We start from the raw sequence: 21,550 nt of genomic DNA on the forward strand, positions 1-21,550 counted from the left end.
TGTAAAGTGGTGCATTATGTGTGTAATACAAAAATGTCCTTAATGGTAAATGGACTGGATGACAAGCTGCCATGCAGGGTGCTGGCTATAGTCACCAAAAGCAATTTCAGGGATAAACCCCATCAACCTTCTGTAGTGGACGCCACTACGCCCTATAGTTTGATGTGTGTGTGGGAAAGACACAATGACAACTGAAAATTCTGATTTCAGAACACAAAAGCTCCATCATGAGACAAGAACTAACCTCTCCTGTTGCAAAACACATTCTTGAACACAGCCACGCAATCTCCAGCTAACATTTCCAAGATATTGAAAAAGTTCATGAAACACCGCAAATTAAGGAGGCAGCATGTGGGGTTTTAATTACTGTTACTGACTTACCTGTCTGAAGTTGAAAGTTTTTCATCCCACGTGGGGTTTGAACTTTGAGCGGCAATGGTCTTTAGTTAGCATAAGTCATGTGCTTTACCAAGTGAGCTATCCAGACTGTTGTTTTTAACTTTGTAGACCATATTATATGTATCTGCAGAGCCAGAGAAGTACTTGTCGTATTGACAGTATGTTCTACCCAAATACCACTTTCTGTCCAGATACTTAAAGGGATATTGTACACAAAAACTGCTTTCTGTCCAAGTACTACTTAAAGTCACAAGTACTTATGGTTTTAAAGGTGTATTCAACCCAAATACTACTGTCTGATCAAGTACTATCATTTTAAAGGTATATTCTGATGTTTATTTCTGCCCAGACTAATGAGGTGAACAAGAAAATGGAGATTGGCAGAAGTCTTGACGTCTCTAAGGTTGAAAACTGTTGATCCCTAGGTAAGGTTTGAACAGTGGGCCCCAAAATCTTCAGATATTGCCAATCTGGTTCTTTAACAAACCACACTGTTGTTTTCACACTTTTAGTGCCTATCCTATGTATATTCAGAGCCAGATACCAAGTGTACTTACAATGTTCAAGGTATATTTTACACAAAACTGCTTTATGTCCAAGTACTTAAACTTTAAAAGTATATTCCACCCAAATACTACTTCAAGTCAAAAGTACTTCTCATTTTAAACGTGCATGCAACCGAAATACACCACAAAATGTGAATACTTTTTTATACACTAATTGTACACACTATCAACACATGGATTTAATGAAGAGCTCTACACCTGAGACGTTTTGACATAATTGTTATATATATTTTCTTTTTTGTTTTGTGTTCGGAAATGTATTTAGTACCAGCTATTTTGTTTATTTTACAGCCTTGAGTTATATATTTTCGGCAGCACGATGGCCTAGTGGTCAGTGATGTTGCTTCACAGCAAGAAGGTCATGGGTTCAAATCTTTCAGCTTCCTTCTCTGTCCACAGCTTCCTTCTGTGTTGTATTTGCATGTTCTCCCTGTCTTCACTTGGGTTTCCTCCCACCACCAAAAGACAACGTATGTTATGGTTAATACTTTAATGTCATACTGAGCTTAATATCATACTCCAGATCAGTAGGTGGCGGTACTGCACCCGAAAGCTAGCTGAAAGAAGGGGAAGACATACTTGTCATGTGACATCGTTACCACCACACTTGCAGAGGTAAGCATGGCTAGAGTATGAAGTGTTTGTGGCTCACCAAGGAATCAACTGTTGTAGTTTCAGAAATATGTAATTTATACCTGGCTGTTTTGGTAGGATCATCTGCTTTGATATTATGTAGTGATGGGGTAAATTGAGTTTTGGATTGGTTGAAGTATGGATTTCGAGGTATTTAATGAGCTGACTTGTGTGTTTGTAGAGTCAGTGTCCAAACTAGCATTTCAGTGTAAAAGCTTTATTAAAAGGACTTTACCAAGGCAGTCTTCTCAGATAAAACCCTTTATTTAAAGCCTTAGTTCATTTCAGAACAAAATAAAAAGCCACACTTGGCCTTCATCAGGGCAGTGTTGAATGAGGCAGTTTACACAGAATATAATCACAGAGGTAGACAATTGTGACACCTGTTGAGGAGAAGGGGCCAAAAAGCATTATCTCACTATATGACAGCCAGTGGCATGGTTTGGCCTGGGCTTTCAGGACTATAGCACCGGATCTTTTATGAAAAGCCCAGAATATGAAAAATATTTATTTATCTTATTTATTTATTTTACAAATAAGAATAGCTGCCCTCCCCTTAATGCTTTAAAGCCCTTAAAATAAAGCCCTTAAAATAATAATAATGGTATTGGTGATCAGACTTCCTCAGTCTCATCCTCTCTGTGTGTAAGTGAAATAAAGGAGGAGACATCACTCTCATCATAGCGTATCTGTAATGTAACAGTGAAACTACATCAATACAACCGTTCTTCTACATTCTCTAATTGTTAACTTCTTGTAAATGAAATTATGCCGATGCTGAATAATGCCCTCTCAGGACCCCTGATGGTCCCTGGACCTCACTTTGAGAACCACCAAACTAATTCTTCAGTATTCATCTAAAATGGCATCTAAAAAATTGTGTTGGAAAACCAGTCAATTTTTCCTCCACCCCCACCTCCCTGCATGGGCTAAGCCCCAAATGTCTGCTGACCCTAGAGATGCCCCTGATGACAGCCCTTTGTACTGACCTCTGGTGGTCTTTTTTGATATTGGAGGGGCCTCCCTCTCTGTTCTCTCCCTCTCTATCTATTGTCTCTCTGTCCCTCTCATCTATCTCTCCTCCCTGTTGTCTCTCTCCCTCTGTTCTCCCACTGTTCTCTCTCTCCCTCTCCCTCTCATCTCTCTCTTCATCCCTCTGTTTGCCCCCACCCCCCACCCCAAAAAATATATGATGTTCTGGTTTTCCAACACAATTTGTGCCATTTTATATGAATACTGAAGAACTAGATCGGTGGTTCTCAAAGTGAGTTTCAGGGACCATCAGGGGTCCTGAGAGGGCATTATTCAGCATTGGCATAATTTAATTTACAAGAAGTTAACAATTAGAGAAAGTAGAGGAATGGTTGTATTGATGTAGTTTCACTGTTACATTACAGATACGGTTACAGAAGTATTTCGAATTACCAATACCATTATTATTATTTTAAGGGCTGTAAAACATGAATTAGATATGAATTAAAGGGATAGACCACTTTTTCGGGAGTTAAGCTCATTTGCCACATCCCCCCCACATAACCAAGATACACCATGCCTTACCGGCATTATCTGCGCAGTTTACAATGAGCTACAGTCGTGAAGTATAGTTAGTATCGCCATATAATGGAGGCTAATGGTACAGCTTTTAACAACCCACCAAAACACACATCTCATGGTGCCAAAATACATGTTGTGCTTTGGGTACTCACCACACGATGTAATAATAATCCAAAAATGCACATAATTGGTCTTTTTGGAAGGAAAAGAGGTCGGCGGTCATGTTTGGAAAGTAGTGCCGGCTACCTCTTTTCCTTCCAAAAAGACAGATTATGTGCATTTTGGATTAATATTTCATCGTGTGGTGAGTACCCGAAGCACAACATGTATTTTGGCACCGTGAGATGTGTGTTGTGAGAGGTGTGTTTTAGTGGATTTTTAACAGCTATACCATTAGCCAGATCACCATTTTGGTGTGCCCTGCACACCAAAATTACATTTTAAGAGACCAAATGTAATTGGACAAAGTAACATAATCATCCAATTGTTCAATGGGTTCTGAATGAAATGTATATATCATCAATGAATACAAGGGAATGAAGTGAGTTGGTTAAATTTCCATTGCTATACATATGTGGACATGTATGCTTATCAATGGATCTAGTGTCTATTTGCTTTTCTTCTTTTTCTGCCCTAAAAGTGTGTGGATCTCAGAAACCATACCCTCCACATCACCTAAACTTTCCACATAGGTTCAAGAGGTCACCCCCTACTCGGAGAAAAAAAAATACACCAATCCACCAGATGGTGGCGCTATAACAGACCATTTCGCCTTATGGTCCATATCTTCTGAACTGTGTGTCCTATACTCAAAATGTCACTTATCCTGGATTCCTTGGATCAATATGCATCTATCCATATAGGCCACGCCCATTTGCGTGTGCTTAGATTTTCCGCCATTTTGAATTTGATCAAAAACCTACTTTTGCGAGCTCCTCCTAGACTGTTTGGCCAAATCACACGAAACTTTTTCTGGGTTAGCTATGGACTACCCCGACCTAAAGTTATTAAAGGATTTTGGATACGTGAAACCGTTTTGAAATGATAAATGTCTAAACTTGTGTGTATTTACTTTTGTTCTTTTCCTGCCCTAAAAGTGTGTGGATCTCAGAAACCATACACCCCCCATCACCCAAACGTTCCACACAGGTTCACGACATCACCCACTACTCAGAGTAAAAAAATTACACCAATCCACCAGATGGTGGCGCTATAACAGCCAATTTCATGTTTGTCGGTCCATAACTTCTGAACTGCGAGCTGTAGAATCAAAATTCCACATCTACTGGTTTCCCTGGAGCATCATGTATCTAACCCACTAGGCCACGCCCATTTCTGTGTGGTAGATTTTCCGCCATTTTGAATTTTATCAAAAACCTACTTTTGCGAGCTCCTCCTAGACTGTTTGGCCAAATCACACGAAACTTTTTCTGGGTTATCTATGGACTACCCCGACCTAAAGTTATTAAAGGATTTTGGATACGTGAAACCGTTTTGAAATGATAAATGTCTAAACTTGTGTGTATTTGCTTTTGTTCTTTTCCTGCCCTAAAAGTGTGTGGATCTCACCAACCATACGCCCCACATCACCTACCTTTCTACATAGTTTCAAGACATCACCCACTACTCAGAGGAAAAAATTACACCAATCCACCAGATGGTGGCGCTATAACAGCCAACCACCACTACTACTGCCGCTGCTGCTACTACTACTACTACTATTCTTAGTACTTCTGCTGCTACTATTGCTACCACTCCCACTACTACCAACACTACTACTACTACTATTACTACTACTGCTACTACTACTACTACTAGTACTGCTTGGAAACAGTCAGGTCACCGGATCTCAACCAAACTTTGTTTACTTGTGCACATACCAAGTCTGAATAAATGTGCACTATCTGACATATAGATCAAATGTTCCCATAGAACCCATACAATTTCTGCATAGTACAATAACCAGTCATGAGAACAGCTTTAATGCACCTTGGCATAGCTTGTACAAGTCTCTGTAACAACAGTACTGCAGTCATCTTTATAACTGTAAACTGTAATACCTTTGTATCAACAGATATTCCCTGTTGGTGTTTTGATGGCGGTGGAGGAGAATGTTGTGTGTTTCCCACTGGTTTGAGATCTGGTCACTGCATGAAGGCCATAGAATATCAATTATAACTGAAATCATTTTTATACTCATCAATTGTCAGTTACACCCCACGCCCTTGTGGATTGGGTCACCTGGAAGAAAGCACTCCCATCAGGATACATCACAGGATACAGTTGACAATCACAACAGCATCATTGATAAGTGAATCCTTCATCTAAGGCAGGGGACAAGTGGATCCAAGCCATGACATAATATAAAAATGCTCTGCCACTACATAACAGACTCCATGGACGCGGTCAACCAATACAGATCTAATGCGTCATTTTTATGATATCAATGTTTACTGTTCACAGCCGTTTATGGAAACTGAACAAACTACTAGCTTTAGAGCCAACATTATGCTACAAATTTGTTGAGTCAACTGACTGAAAGTTACTGGTCCAATTAGGGCAAATTCAGCTGCAACAGTGAGGCTATACAGGCATTGAGTTCAATTTCATAAGTCCCTTTGTAACCTTTCACAACATTTTCAATGTGTAGGTACAGAAATGTTGCTACAGTACAAGAAGTCAACTTGCTTAGTGACTAGCCTTATATAGAACAGCAGTCCTGCCTATGTGGAGTCAGATTGTCTGAAACGGCCCTGTACTGACATCTGCATTGAGACCCATGAGATAATTCTATTATAGACAGGAGGGGTCTCAGTGATGTCATCTCTTTTTATGCTCCACAGTTGACAGACTTATGCATAGGGTTTGAATTTACCATTTAACCCAGACGAGGCATAAAATGAGATTTACAACACACATTTTGGCATATCCTGAATGGTAGTACAATTAAACATTGCATTGCCATGAAAAAATAAAAGTCACACTGTAAAATTGTCAACATTGTTCCAAAACTTTATTAGGATGTTCTTGAGTCCAAGTTAAGGTTCCCGCTATGCTACAGACAACAAGGTTAGGTCTTCCACATTCAGTTGGCAGGGCAGAGATGTAATTGGGCAAATTAAATTATTGATCTCTAAAGAAGGAGGAAAAACACACAATGTGTGGACCAAAACAGCTCAGCAGGCACAGTAGAATATCAAAAATGGAAAGGATAATTATTCAATTACAAGATTTAATAACCCCGTATCACCTTTTTGAAGATGTACTCTGTTTGTTAAACTCTTTGCAGTACACAGGTACAATTACTTCCTATTAAATCTTGTAATTTAAATTCCTAACAGCTCCTTCTTTCCATTTTTGATCTCTAAAGAAAACACCTCAGGCTGTCCCAAAGTTTGGAGATTGCACAATGCCAGACACCATGTGATCACTTAAGTCATCGTACAATGCATGGAGAGGTAACCTTAAAATAAAGGCACATGTGTTCGCCTCTGGAAAAACTCTCATCTGGTTATTCACTGGGTGATGAAAAACTCCAGCACAGGCTTTTCACTGAAACCAAGAGGAGGAATCTTCTCAGCTCCAGTAGCGAAGCGGAGAACATCCTCCAGAGTCAACTTGACACACCCTTGGGAGCGCGACTCAGGGAGGAGGCATCAAGCAGTGGTCAAGGGGCTATCCGGGGTGCTGAAGCAGCCGGAGCGCTGGCAACCAGGACGCGCCGGGCCGTTGCTGTCCAGGGTGCTGAACAGAGGTCCCGCGCTCATAACAGCGGCGGGAGAAACTAGCCTATAGGGAAAGGCCATGACATCACTCGCTTAATTACTGTGATAGTTTGCACCTGGTTGGCAGCCTTTATAACCTCTTCTGCTTGCAGACTCCAGTGCTGATCGTTGCCAAGCTGCTGCTGTGTTCTGGCTACTCCGGTTCGAGACTCTCTGGATGGACCTCATTGAACTTTATGCTGGACTGAGCTCCTAATTCATCTGTCTCAAGATATTAGTTTATTCGTCGGTCTTCGACTACTGTATAGGCTAGAATTAGCTTTAGGCTTAATTGCTGTTATTGTTTATTTTGTTCCTGTGTTCAAAGTCTCAAGTAAAAGACAAGTATTTTTGACTCCTGACTCTGTCGTCTCTGCTCCTGGGTCCAAACCATTATACAAAGCATAACAGAACGATCAGCCAGAAAATGGACCCAGCAGAGGCGGAACAGTGGCGCGCTGCATTTGCCATGCAGACACAAACTTTGGGTGAGCAACAAGTCCACATTGGATCACTAGAGACAAAGATCCGGGTACTCTCGCAATCTATGGAGGGGATTGCTCCTGCCCTCCGACAGATCCAGCAGATCGGAGTCCACCAGCAGGAGATGAGAGGAGCACTTACCACTCTCACCGCCAATCTGCAAGCCATGGCCGCTCCAGCTCCGAGTCCCTCCGTTCCTATCTCCAGCACTCCGTCCGCTCCAGTCCGCTTCTCTGAGCCGAATCTGCCCCCCCCTGAGAAATACTCAGGCAATCCAGAGACATGCCGATCCTTTTTGCTTCAGTGTGAATTAGCCATAGAGGCACAGCCAGTGAAATTTTCAAATGAATTGGCAAAAATAGCGTTTGTTTCTCAACTGTTAACTGGACCCCCATTAGCCTGGGCCACGGCCCTATGGGAACAGCATAATTCGGCCTGTCAGAACTTCCAGACTTTTAAGGCTGAATTACGCCGGGTTTTTGATCACCCAGTTACAGGCCAGGAAGCAGCTAAAAGACTTTATGCTCTACGTCAGGGAGGCGGGACTGTGGCAGAGTACACAGTAAAGTTTCGTACGCTTGCTGTCGAGAGCGGATGGAATGTGGCCTCTCTCCTGACTGCTTTTCAGCAGGGACTCTCTGAGGAGATCAAGGACGAGTTAGCGGCACGGGAGCAACAAGACGACTTGGAGGAGCTTATTAAAATAGCTATTCGTGTGGACAATCGAATTCGGGAACGACGACAGGAGAAGAGGAGCCGGGGAGCGTTTCTGGGCCCACAGAGTGCTCGGTTCAACCCATCCACGCTGGTCCTCGCCACGGAGGAGCCCATGCAGATCGGCGCAGCCAGGCTGTCCCAGGAGGAGCGAGCCCGTCGCATGAAGGAGGGCTGCTGCCTATACTGTGGGGAGACTGGTCATTTCATCGCCCACTGTCCAAAGCGGGCAGTAAAAGACGGGGCCCGTCAGTCAAAAGGAAGCTACTGACGGGTCATGTCTCTGTGTCTTCCTCGCCTCAAGCCCGCATCATTTTGCCTGCCACCATTTCCTGGGGTTCTCATACTCATCAGGTAGAAGCGTTTGTTGACTCGGGGGCAGCGGGAAACTTTCTGGACAGAGAGTGGGCTAGGCAGTGGGGGGTTCCCACACGTCAGCTGGAGGAGGCAATGGACATTACAGCCTTAGACGGACGTCCCCTGGGCGCGGGTAAGATCAGATACGCTACTAGTCCTGTGACGTTGATTCTAGCGGGGAAACACCGGGAGGAGATTAGTTTCCATATTACCGACTCACCGGCTTTTCCGTTGGTATTAGGCTACCCCTGGTTAGTAAGACACAATCCCCGGTTAGATTGGGTCATAGGTCAAGTGGAGGAATGGGGCCCGTTATGTCAATTTTCTTGTTTAAAGACTCCTGAGGAAGCATCCCGGTGTATAGTGGAAAAGAAAAATAAACCTGTTAATACGGACAATGTTCCGTCTGAATACTTGGACCTCCAGGAGGTTTTTAGTAAAGGCCGAGCCACAGTGTTGCCACCTCATAGACCCTACGATTGTGAGATCAATCTGGTAGATGGAGCTATTCCACCCAAGGGACATTTATATTCCCTTTCTGCCCCAGAGACGTTAGCTATGGAAAGCTACATAAAGGAAGCCCTGGAGATGGGGTTTATCCGAGCTTCAACCTCGCCTGCTTCAGCGGGGTTTTTCTTTGTGGGGAAAAAGGATGGCTCGCTTCGGCCCTGTATAGACTATAGACGACTGAATGATGTAACAGTAAAAAACGGTTATCCTCTGCCTCTGCTAGGCTCTGCTTTCGAACAGCTTCGGGGGGCTACCATCTTCACTAAGATTGACCTGCGTAGTGCTTACAACCTCATTCGGATCCGGGAGGGGGACGAGTGGAAAACTGGTTTCATAACCCCCACAGGGCACTACGAGTATTTAGTGATGCCATTCGGCCTTTCCAACGCACCAGCAGTCTTCCAGGCTCTCATTAACGATGTTCTACGAGACATGCTGAACAGGTTTGTTTTTGTTTATTTGGACGATATTTTGATTTTTTCCCAGTCTCCTCAGGAACATGTTCAGCATGTGCGCCGAGTGCTAAAAAGACTATTACAGAACAACCTATATGTGAAGCCGGAGAAATGTGACTTTCATGTTGCCACAGTCCCTTTCCTAGGCTACATTCTCTCTCCCTCCGGAACAACGATGGATCCAGAAAAGGTACGTGCTGTAATGGAGTGGCCTCAGCCTGCATCAATAAAACATGTCCAACGTTTTATGGGTTTTGCCAACTTCTACCGCAGGTTCATCAGAGGTTTCAGCACCATCGCAGCACCCATGAATGCGCTCACCAAGAAGGCCTCCGGCCGGTTCCCCTGGACCCCTCAGGCAGCAGAGGCATTCTCCAAATTAAAACTGTTGTTTACCACAGGTCCAGTCCTCACCCACCCGGATCGAGCATTACCTTTTGTGGTTGAGGTAGATGCATCAGAGGTGGGAGTAGGGGCCATCCTGTCCCAACGCTCTCCCACAGACAACAAGCTTCATCCATGTGCTTTCTTCTCGAAGAGACTGAGTCCAGCGGAGAGCAACTATGACGTGGGCAATTGTGAGCTGTTGGCCGTAAAGGAGGCACTGGACCAGTGGAGGCACTGGCTTGAGGGGGCCGAGAAGCCGTTTGTGGTCTGGACGGATCACAAAAACCTAGCCTACATCCGCAGTGCAAGGCGGCTGAACTCACGTCAAGCCAGGTGGGCTCTCTTTTTCAATCGTTTTGAATTTATATTGTATCGACCAGGAAGCAAAAATACAAAGGCAGATGCACTCTCTCGCCAGTTTGATCCAACAGATAAAGGTGCAGAGCCTGAGCCCATCCTGGTTCCAGCCCGAATCATCGCCCCGGTTCTGTGGGGAATCGAAACCGAGGTGAGAGCAGCGCAGCAGGCTGATCCAGGTCCGGAGAACTGCGTCCACAACCGGCTATATGTGCCTCCTGAGAAACGGGCCGGGGTGTTGGAGTGGGGACATGCGTCACGGTTGGTGGGGCATCCAGGGGAGAAACGGACATTAGAGTTCATTGCTCGTAAGTTCTGGTGGCCAACAATCCGGCCGGATGTGACTATCTTTGTGGCCGCCTGTGTCACCTGCTCCCAGAATAAAACGCTGCGTCAGCGTCCTGCAGGTTTGCTGTGTCCGCTGCCTGTCCCACGTCGGCCCTGGTCCCACATTTCATTAGACTTTATCACTGGCCTGCCCCGTTCTGGAGGAAAGACGGCCATCTTGGTGGTGGTGGACAGATTCTCCAAGGCGGCACGATTTATTGCCTTAACTAAGCTCCCTTCTGCACGAGAGACTGCTGTAATTATAATGAATAATGTTTTCCGAGTGTATGGACTTCCACAGGATATCGTGTCGGACCGGGGTCCCCAGTTCACCTCCCAGTTTTGGAAGGCGTTCTGTTCTCTTCTTGGAGCCACTGCCAGTCTCTCCTCTGGTTACCATCCTCAATCCAATGGACAGACGGAGAGAGTCAATCAAGACTTGGAAACCACGCTGCGCTGTCTGGTCGCCTCAAACCCCTCGGCCTGGAGTTCACAACTCCTGTGGGCGGAGTATGCTCATAACACTCTGCAGTCCTCTTCTACAGGCATGTCTCCTTTCCAGTGTCAACTAGGCTATCAGCCGCCGTTATTTCCGGACCAGGAGCCGGAGGTAGGGGTCCCGGCGGCGGCGGATTTTGTGCGGCGCTGCGCACACACATGGAGGGAGGCTCGGGCGGCTCTGTTGCGAGCGAGGAGCAGACATTCTCTGCAGGCAAACAAACGGCGGCGACCATCGATACCGTTTCGGCCAGGAGACAAGGTATGGCTGTCCGCCAAGGATCTTCCACTGCGGGTGGAGAGCAGGAAACTAGCACCACGCTTCGTTGGTCCGTTCGAGGTTGAAGCACAGGTTGGGCCGGTTTCGTACAGGTTAGTGCTGCCTGCGGCAATGAAATTCACCCTGTTTTCCATGTGTCCCTACTAAAGCCTGTGGTGTCTAGTCCCTTGTCCCCCCCTATCCCACCCCCTCCTCCTCCTCGTTGGGTTGATGGTGGTCCGGTGTACACGGTCCGGAGGATAATTGGACTCACGCCGGGTGCGCCGCAGTACACAATACCTAGTGGATTGGGAGGGCTACGGTCCGGAAGAGCGGAGCTGGGTGCCGGCTCGGCACATCGTGGACCGCACCCTAATCCAAGACTTTCGGCGTCGTGGACAAGCCGTTGGGTCGCCAGGTGGCTCCCCTAGAGGGGGGGATTCTGACACACCCTTGGGAGCGCGACTCAGGGAGGAGGCATCAAGCAGTGGTCAAGGGGCTATCCGGGGTGCTGAAGCAGCTGGAGCGCTGGCAACCAGGACGCGCCGGGCCGTTGCTGTCCAGGGTGCTGAACAGAGGTCCTGCGCTCATAACAGCGGCGGGAGAAACTAGCCTATAGGGAAAGGCCATGACATCACTCGCTTAATTACTGTGATAGTTTGCACCTGGTTGGCAGTCTTTATAACCTCTTCTGCTTGCAGACTCCAGTGCTGATCGTTGCCAAGCTGCTGCTGTGTTCTGGCTACTCCGGTTCGAGACTCTCTGGATGGACCTCATTGAACTTTATGCTGGACTGAGCTCCTAATTCATCTGTCTCAAGATATTAGTTTATTCGTCGGTCTTCGACTACTGTATAGGCTAGAATTAGCTTTAGGCTTAATTGCTGTTATTGTTTATTTTGTTCCTGTGTTCAAAGTCTCAAGTAAAAGACAAGTATTTTTGACTCCTGACTCTGTCGTCTCTGCTCCTGGGTCCAAACCATTATACACAGCATAACACAACTGGACCGGTTCCTCTCCACTTGCCAGTAGGACGGCTTCTCCTTCTGCAAAGATAAAGATGTGATGATTTTAGACACAAGGCAGACATTTTAGTGCATTTAAAAAAGGTCCTACGAAGTGGCACATAATAGGTATTTAAGCATTAATAATATCATTATGTCATACGAACCATAACTTCCAGACAGCATTATTACTGTGTAATTGATTGTGAATTATGTTCATCATTCGCCATTTTTGTTTGCAGTAACTAAAGTGTAACACATACCCTCTACATCGACAAGCCAGTCCCTCCAATAGGCAACTGCTCGCTCCTCTGCCGGGCGACGAGAGCTGCCTTCAACTGAGTAAACCACCTTGAAGAGGTCTTTGACTTCCACTGCAGTCACCGGCGCAGGGGGGCCTCCAACAAACAACCTCTGTAAGGCAGGGCTATCTTTGAGGGCCTGTAGCACACCGAGTTGCTCCATGCCATCGCATAGCCTTGAGACATTAGATATAAAGATAATATCAGGGATTTCTGTCATTAATACATAGGCATACAACCTGAGTCCCTGCTCTAGTTGTAAAGCAACCTTAAAAAAAACATAAGGCTTGTGACAGTTACTCAGAGCAACCATGTTGTCAAATTTACACTAACCACAGGGCTTAAAATTTGGCGCGGGATTGCGAGAATCACGCATAATTTTGCCAATTCCTGCAGATTTGTAATTTATAATATGGGAGAAGTCCCGCAATTGTTTACGCACCAATGTCTATAATGTTAGCCGAACATTGACAAAAGCCATAGTAATTTAGACTCAGGTGTGCATAAACTACACGTTAAGAACTTCCTTTTTTAAATACAAAAATGTGAAATTATCGCTTATCGGACATGAGAAGCAAATATTTGTTGGTTATAGTATCGGCTGAAAAAAACCTGCATACTACATACTGAGTCTGTGCCAGTTCACAGCCACTGCTGGTTTTTGAAGGCGGGTTGAAATTGAATGAGTGACAGGTCGTAGCACCGATATGAGAGTAGTTCCAAAAATGGGCGGCGCCTCGCATGACGTCTGATCGCAAAGTCCTTACTGATTGGAGAGGCCTGAAGCCATCACTGGCATATGACTGGCCAAGTGAACGGTTCCCTCCCATAACCAGCCCTCTGAGGGAAAGTGTCCCAGAGAGAGCTCTGCAGCATGCAGTAACGTAGTGTACCAGCGTAAGAACTCTCATGAGTCTGGCGTTGAGACTAATAGATCCCCCCCCCCCCCAAAATCTATAAATCCCCCTATCTGAAGAACATAAGAGGGTAATTCCCCACCCTGTTTGCTAAGTGAATTTTAAGCCCTGAACCATGTAACTACAGTGCATGTAAATGTTTTGTATTGCTTTGTGTAACTTTTATTCTTCTAGTGAATGAACACACTGAACAACATAATTACCAAATATCTATTACAATCTTCAAAATAGAATAGAGGTGTAATTTCCTGTTCCACAGGCACAAGCGTACTACACACACTTACTGTTGCAGAGGCAAATTCAGTCTGCCATCAAAGTAGTACTCCAGTGATGAACATAATAGTTCATCTCTATCGCTCTGTGTCCGGATCACGGTGCTGCAACCGCCTAACAGGGACATGTGTTTGGCTGCCTCTTCCACAGCAGCACGGATTCCCTCCATAGTGTCTGCTTGTTGTATCTGTAATGAATCCAAAAATTAGTTGTTGCACTTGAGAGCTAATGTAACATTTCCATATTCTGTTGGCTCCTTGCAATGGAAGATAAACCTTTCAATTCCATAAATGAAGTTAGCCTTGTGATGTACTGTTTTTCCTCTGACCACAAAGTAAAACCAGTGTGAGACAACTTTGTCAAGAGGTATCACAGGAGAGGGACACCAAGTTGATTGCATCGTACGGTCAGAGAGCTGTATTATGTCGGTGCACTGCATAGACATAAAGCAGCTTTTCGTCAGTTCAACATACAAATGTGAATCACGCCTTTTACACATGACCTCAAGCAAGTATCGTCGATCACTTGCATTTTTTTTTTTTTTTTTTTTTTTTTTTTTTTACAATTATTTGGTCTATTTAACTTGCCTTTTGCAACTCGGCCTTCAGCTCGTCGTCCTCAAGCTCCGATATTTCCACAGGTGGTGTTGGTTGTCCTGTCAGCTGGCAAAGTAGTCTCTGTGAAAACACATGCGGCCCCACTCCTCCATGCACTAGACACACGGAAATGATGGATCCAATGGCTCTGTAGTTGCCCCTGGCAAGTCCTGAAGGTATAACAGACATTTGCAGTTTTGCAGGATGAAAAGTTATGCTAGAAATACAGTTTGACACTGGTTGCAGTGGTTGATAACTTGTATTTGTTTTCTGAGTTACCGTTGTTACAGTACATAATGTAATGTCCCATTTAGATTAGTTTGGAAACAGTTAACTTCTGTTAGTGCATACATTTTTAGATTGACTGTATCTGCTTCAAATTGCCACCTAGTCGCTTTATTCGAATGTGCAGAATTTGTAAACAAATTTTCTTCAATGCATGTTTTCTTCAATGTGTGTCTGTGTGTAAAGTGGAGTCATCTCATGTACAGTACATACCTACTGCATCCAGTGCAAGATTCTTGCTCCCGGAAGGTCCCACAAAGAAGCGTGAGTTCAGAAGTGACTTCATCAGTAGTGTGAGAAACTCCCTCGTTGGTCCACCAAGGTCCACTGCTCCTTCTCCCTGACCACAGGTGTCTAGAAACACTACATCTAGCTTGAATTTGGGGTCGAATTTGGCTCTTCTAAATGCTCTAAAAGCACTTCCCAAAATGTCAGATCTCACTACATTTATGCTGTTTGCTGATGGTGGCTGTGATTCCAAATCTACATTCAATAGTAGTGTACTCAATATTGCCCGTAGGTCACGTTGGGGCCCTGGAGGAGATCTGGAAGAAGATGGTGAAACCGGGGGAGATGATGCTGGAGATGTTTGGTCAGGTGTGGGCGTTCTAGGAGCAGGCAGAGGTGGAGAAGGCGACGCTGGTAAGGTTGGAGGAGATAACTGCTGTTGAGGGGACACAGCTAATAGTGGTTGGTAGCTACTGGTGGATGCCGTTTCTGATCTTGCTGAAGACCGATGTGTGGCTGGAGTTGGTGAGGCACAGCAATGTATGGTTGATGTTACAGCGGTCTCTCTGGGAGAATTCTGAAATAGGACATAAAGATGGTTTGGGGGAATTGATTGACCAACATCACTGATGTTGCTGATGACTTTACACAACACTCTAAAGTACACACGTTACCATTGTGGACACAGTGTTTGTTTATAGACAGAGCTATACTGACATTTCCTCAAAACTTGATTAATGATATTGTACCCTATTAAGAAATGTCTCTCCTAATGAACCATTAATTTATAAATGACATTGACTGAAACATGAACTCAAAATATAATACACAAAACTGTCATTGTTAACCGTCAGTGAAGTGAACTAACCTCATATTCGATCCACTGAACAAACAGTGTTGTTGGATCTAGCAAACCACAGTCCTGTAAGGTTCCAACCTGCTCGCTGTGAAGCTGCACCAGTGGAGTTGTGGACGTTAAGAGAAACATCTCAGTGCCGGACAAAACTCCTCCCACAAAGGACATTAGACTCTATAAATGAAGAACAACAGAGTACATTACAGATGAAGCAGCGTTCAAAGTTGGCCCTCCCAGTCCCAGCTGGTGGTGTGAAATAAAAAATAAATAAAATAATTTGAAACCTCATCCTTGTCAGGCTATATCTGCATGGTTACATATCATACATACATAACAGACACCATTAAAGTGTTGTCGATGTGATATTAAAATCACATCTTGAAATGTCTCTTTATAATTGTGTACTTTTCAGAAAGAAGCTTCTTATTCTGAATTCGCTTTTAGCAGCTAGATCCATATCTGCTGTGGATTCACAGAACATGATATTGTTTGAAAAAGTTGGCAGATTAGTCATACTAATTTTTTTGCCACTTTCTCTATCTGATGCTGTTCATTTAAAAGCAATTAGTTATTTTTGTATTGTTCCAAAATGTGATAGTTTGTTTTTACTGGGGCTCTCTGACAGTGGGAGCTCCTAATGTTTATCTGTCATCACTGTGCGTGCCCAAGGACTTGTTAACAGTACAGACTGAAACACAGTGTGTTACATAGTGGTAGCTTAATAATAGCCTAGGTAAACCCAGCCACCACGTGACCTGCTCTCTCAGTTCCCAGTCACTATCGTCTAGCGAACGGGCCATTCAAATCGATTTCTGGGGCGATTGAAAGACTCGCGCAGACCCGCAGCCACCCCGCAGCCAATGAGTGACGGCGTGACTGCCAACATCAGTCCTGCCGTGATCGGCCAATCAGAGAGTGCGTCTTTGTCAATGACGTGTAACAGCTGCAGCGGCTTAGCACTACCTAGCCGTTAGCATTTGGCCTCTCTAAAGCATAGCTCCCGAGCTAGCTACTAGCTGGCTAGCTATATGGCTATGCAACTACGTGAGGAAATTCAAGTGAAAACAGCTGTTGAGGTTGAGGTCTGTTGATCAAAATAACACCTAGCGTTATCGAAATCGGATTTTAGCGGACCATACAAGCCAGGGCTTCAGAGCTGATCACCTGGACACATTTTATGGCGAAATTATCTGATAAACTTGTCTGTGCTGCTCTGTGGTGATCAGCTAATGTCTTCATAGCATTGTGATTATGATTTAATGCATTATGGAAGATAAACGCTGGTTTAACATAATTAAAATAATTCCCTACCAAACATGTAAAGTGACGCTTCTGGGCAGTAGACCATTTGGGCATAACATTATGTAATGTGACATGAGATCACCACATTTCAATAAATATAACGTTTTTGCACATTTGAATGCTGCTGGTCGTTTGTTTAATGCTGTATATATTGGATATTTAAAGCTGATACACAACACAATTGTGTTGAGGTAATTCTGCAAAGCTCAGTTAAAAATATAACATGTAACACTTTACACAATCAAATCTAACTTATTCACAGCAATACACAGTCCAGTAGTACAGTGGGCTAATTGTTTGAATTATATCGAAATATATTTGCATGGTGTAGCATGTAATGCAGATAATGTAGCTAGATACTCTGACACAGAAAGGCAGACAAGCTAGCAGCAGGGATCTTGTCACACTGATTCCAGATAAACTCCTCTGTCTAGCCAGCTATACAATATTGATCAAAATAACACCTATATCGAAATCGGATTTTAGCGGACCATACAAGCCGGGGCTTCAGAGCTGATCACCTGGACACATTTTACGGCGAAATTATCTGATAAACTTGTCTGTGCAGCTCTGTGGTGATCAGCTAATGTCTTCGCATTGTGATTATGATTTAATGCATTATGGAAGATAAACGCTGGAAGGCTGGGTAGCATTAGCTGACGTCATCCAGGCTACAGTAACATTAGGCTATTATAGTTATGAAACGCTGATTCAAACGTTACAATAATAAGACACAATAGGAGCCAGTTACCCTACTGTAGATAGAGAGTAATTTCAGACCACCAGATATCACCATATTTATGTTATTAAATGCTGTAACGTTAACGGTAATTCTCATGTGTATGGTTTATTTATAAGCATTCATTGATTGAAGCAGAGTGCTGGTCGGTTAAGTTTCTCTGTAGTCAATGTCCTCTGCTCCAATCTTCGTTCGTAGTTTCTTCTGTCTCTCGTCCAGCAGCTGCAGATGTCATCATTATCCACGTTATTGATTATTATTTATAAAAAAAATCTTGTGTAAATATTTTGTGAACGCACCAATAGTTAGAGAAGGAAACCTCTCTTTGCATTTTATTTTTTAATAAAAGTAGGCTACTTGTGATATCTCACGTGGTCGATCATCATTGCAAATTTATGTGAACAGCTAGGTTTAATGACAAATATGGAATATCACCCAAGGAAATACCACGGTTTAATGCCAACAGATAAACCATACAGATTTGTTGTAATTGTGAACACATAAGGGAGCAAAGACATGGTTTTCAAGTATAACACAACTTTTATTCAAAGACAGGATTGAAAAATATAGGTCACTTGTATTCACTTCAGTAATGTCAGGTCTCAGTCGCATTCACGCTAACCTCTTAACGTCTAGCTATAGCTAGGTTACATCTGGATTATGTATAATATACAGAATTGCACAGTACACAGTTGCACAGTTACTGCACAGTAACGTGTACAAATATTGAACGCAACAGTCTCGTTCTGGAGCGAACCCCTCAGCTGAATTCACGTTGGAATATGATATCAAGGCTTGATACATTTGATTGTAGCTACTCATACAGCCGTGTGGAGCTTATCTAGCTAGGTTGCATCTGGAATATGATATCAAGCCAGTAATGTAGCTAGCTAGCGTTAAATAGGTTTATCTGTAACCACGCTGAAATGTGAGGGCATTAACGTTAATATTTCAATTAGGTCAAACACACCTTACCGTTATGACTGCGGCCGTTTTGGATTAACATTAGCGTTAAGTCCATGATCAAATCTAGCATTTCGGTATATTCAGTGTGTGTGTGTGAAAAGGATGTTAGCATGCTAGCATTATTAGCACAGAATGTATACAGTCCATGGTACAACGTTAGGCCTTCAAGTCCTGAGGCGAACAGCACTGGAGGATGAAGTCTGCAGACTGGCATTCAGTGTCCAGCATAACAAGCACGCCTGTTTCCTCATCAGGTTGGCAGCAGCTGTATAGATGATGACTGTTCTTCACAGCCACAAATATCTCTCCAGATCTGCGGCCATCTGCAGCAGGGATCGAGGTTTGGGTCCGTGTAGACTAGGGCTGCCAACATTCCATCCCAGCAATACGGGACGGTCGGACCAACGGGGTGGGGGGGGGAGTTGTCCTGTTCCTCTTTCATTCCCTGACCACCGTCACGCGATGTTCTCTCTTCTTGTAGCTGGTTGTAACCATTTGCGTGCTAGCAGTACTGAAATGAAAAGTGTTAGCTCATGCGCTAACAACAAAGGTCGCAGAGTGATGACGCCATCTGCTGCACTGCGCATGTGCTCTGTGCACTAAACTGGTTGGATGATGGTTGCGTAATGGAGTGGTCTATCGGGGGGGGGGCAACAACCGCAGGAAATCGTTTAACAATGGTGGGAATCCAGACCATAGTGACTGAGAACAGGTCTGAGAGCAGGTCACGTGGGGGATGGGTTTACCCAGGCTAGCTTAATAAGGTTATGAAGCTTGGCTTAGTCGTCTTCAAATTTTAATAGTAATGACTCTAGTTACTATCAATAAGTTGGCTAATTATTGCATCCAACTGTACTGTGCAATGACACTTGGCAAGCCACATGACCTTCATGGCAGATGTGTACAAACCTGCTTAGTTCAAACAGGATAAAAAACAGAATTGGTACAGTGTCATACATACATTTGAACGAATTGTAAATGTTGACATACACAAAGTTTAGAGCAGAAAATGTCATGACGTTTTCTTTTCCTTTTGCCACATGTCACAGTACATGTTACAGCACCTTTGACTTACCTGGATAGGGCTATCAAGCCTAAATGCCCTTCTACGAAGGCTGCCATCTGCATAGCGAAACTGGAATGGTGTACCGTCAGTGGATGGGGTCGCCATTTCTGCCTCAGCTATTCTCTGCCTCACAATCTATAAAGTTTGAGACAGATTTGAATTGCTATCATAACAGAAGCTGACAAAGAAATTTAAGAATTTGGGGGATTTATCTCTATGATCTGAAATAGCTATCCCGTTATGAAATTTGTTCATTAATGGTATGACTAATTATATGGGTTAATATGTACATTAATTAGGATGTTAAAGCCCCAATCAGAAATTTTCACCTTAATAAAAGAGCTTTTTAGCCATTGAAGATGGTACATTGTCTTGTAACACAGAGAATGTCACCACTATTGGTCACACACCGCCCTCCAAAGGCCTCTCCTGGGACTAAGCAGTTTGGTGCCTGCGCCCCGGAGGCAAGATGCACGCATGCGCTGTAAAGCGGAAGCGTGTTCATGAAAAAACAACGAAGTAACTGTCTGGATTTGCTACGAAAATTATGTTTCACGTAACTATGGATTATTATTTCATCACGTAGTGAGTACCCGATGTCACATGTACATAGAGCTTTCTGGTGCTGTGTTTTGTAGACTTTGAACGCCGATATCGAGACGGATACTGTTGTACCCAGAGGGCGCAGTTTCTCCAATTGCAAAACTTGGAAAAGTTGCTGAATGGGGCTTTAAGGCTATGGAAAACATCATAAAATTTTTGAACAAAAAAGCTTTATGGCTCTTTAATTATCTAAGCACTTAAGACATTACTTACATCCAGACGCCTCCTTTCTGCCTCTTCTGCAAATCTGGTGGTCCGGAGAGCCTCTTCCTGTAGACGTGTCTACAGGCACAGCAAATAAAGTTACAGCAATCAACACATTTTATATATACACACACACACACACACACACACACACACACACACACTCTTGAAGTTTGAGTTCCAATACCCTCTCTCTGTCAATCGCCAAGCTTCTGTGGTATTCTGCGTCTTGTTCTGCAATGATGTTTCGGCGCTCTTCTAGACTTCCCTGAAATCAGAGAATGAATAACTAAACACCCTGACAGCAGAGTAAATTAAAATTAAGGTCTGGTTGGTGATGTTAAGTGATATGACAGGATTCAACTATGCTTTCATATAAACATAGCATATAATCAAAACAGTAGCACCATGTGCTGAAATGATTTAATAACCATCCAGATGATCACCCCCCACCGCCTATGTAGCTACAAAAAAGTTCAGTTGCCACAAGTAAAGGAAGTTACAATAACAAGGTGAGAGGAAGAGAGAACTTCTCCGTAAATGTAATAGTCACCGTTTGGCTCTCACTATCCCCATCAGTCTGTCTCTCAGCGATGTCCTACAAAAACATAAGATTGGGTATTTTAATCCAATAGCAGGAAACATAATGTTGTTGGGGGTACGGTGGCAAACACGACACAGACACACAGGGATAGGCAGGGGGAACTTAAGAGAAGGCAGAGGAGAAGAGAATGGATAGAACTCTTCATTTTCCTTCATAGACTTGCAATTTATATTTTGGTTCTTCAGTTCAGCTTCAGCAGAGCAGAGCTACTCTTTAGGCATATTTTACTTTCACTTTTGCAAGATGCTGCAGGCTGTTGCAAATGGGCGGTTCCTCCATGCTGTAAGTCCCATATAAATTACATCACAATCGGAGCACTGCTGCTGATTGGGTGGTTGGAATG

Source organism: Poromitra crassiceps (assembly GCF_964638095.1).
Source record: "Poromitra crassiceps genome assembly, chromosome: 11".
Taxonomy (NCBI): Eukaryota; Metazoa; Chordata; class Actinopteri; order Beryciformes; family Melamphaidae; genus Poromitra; species Poromitra crassiceps.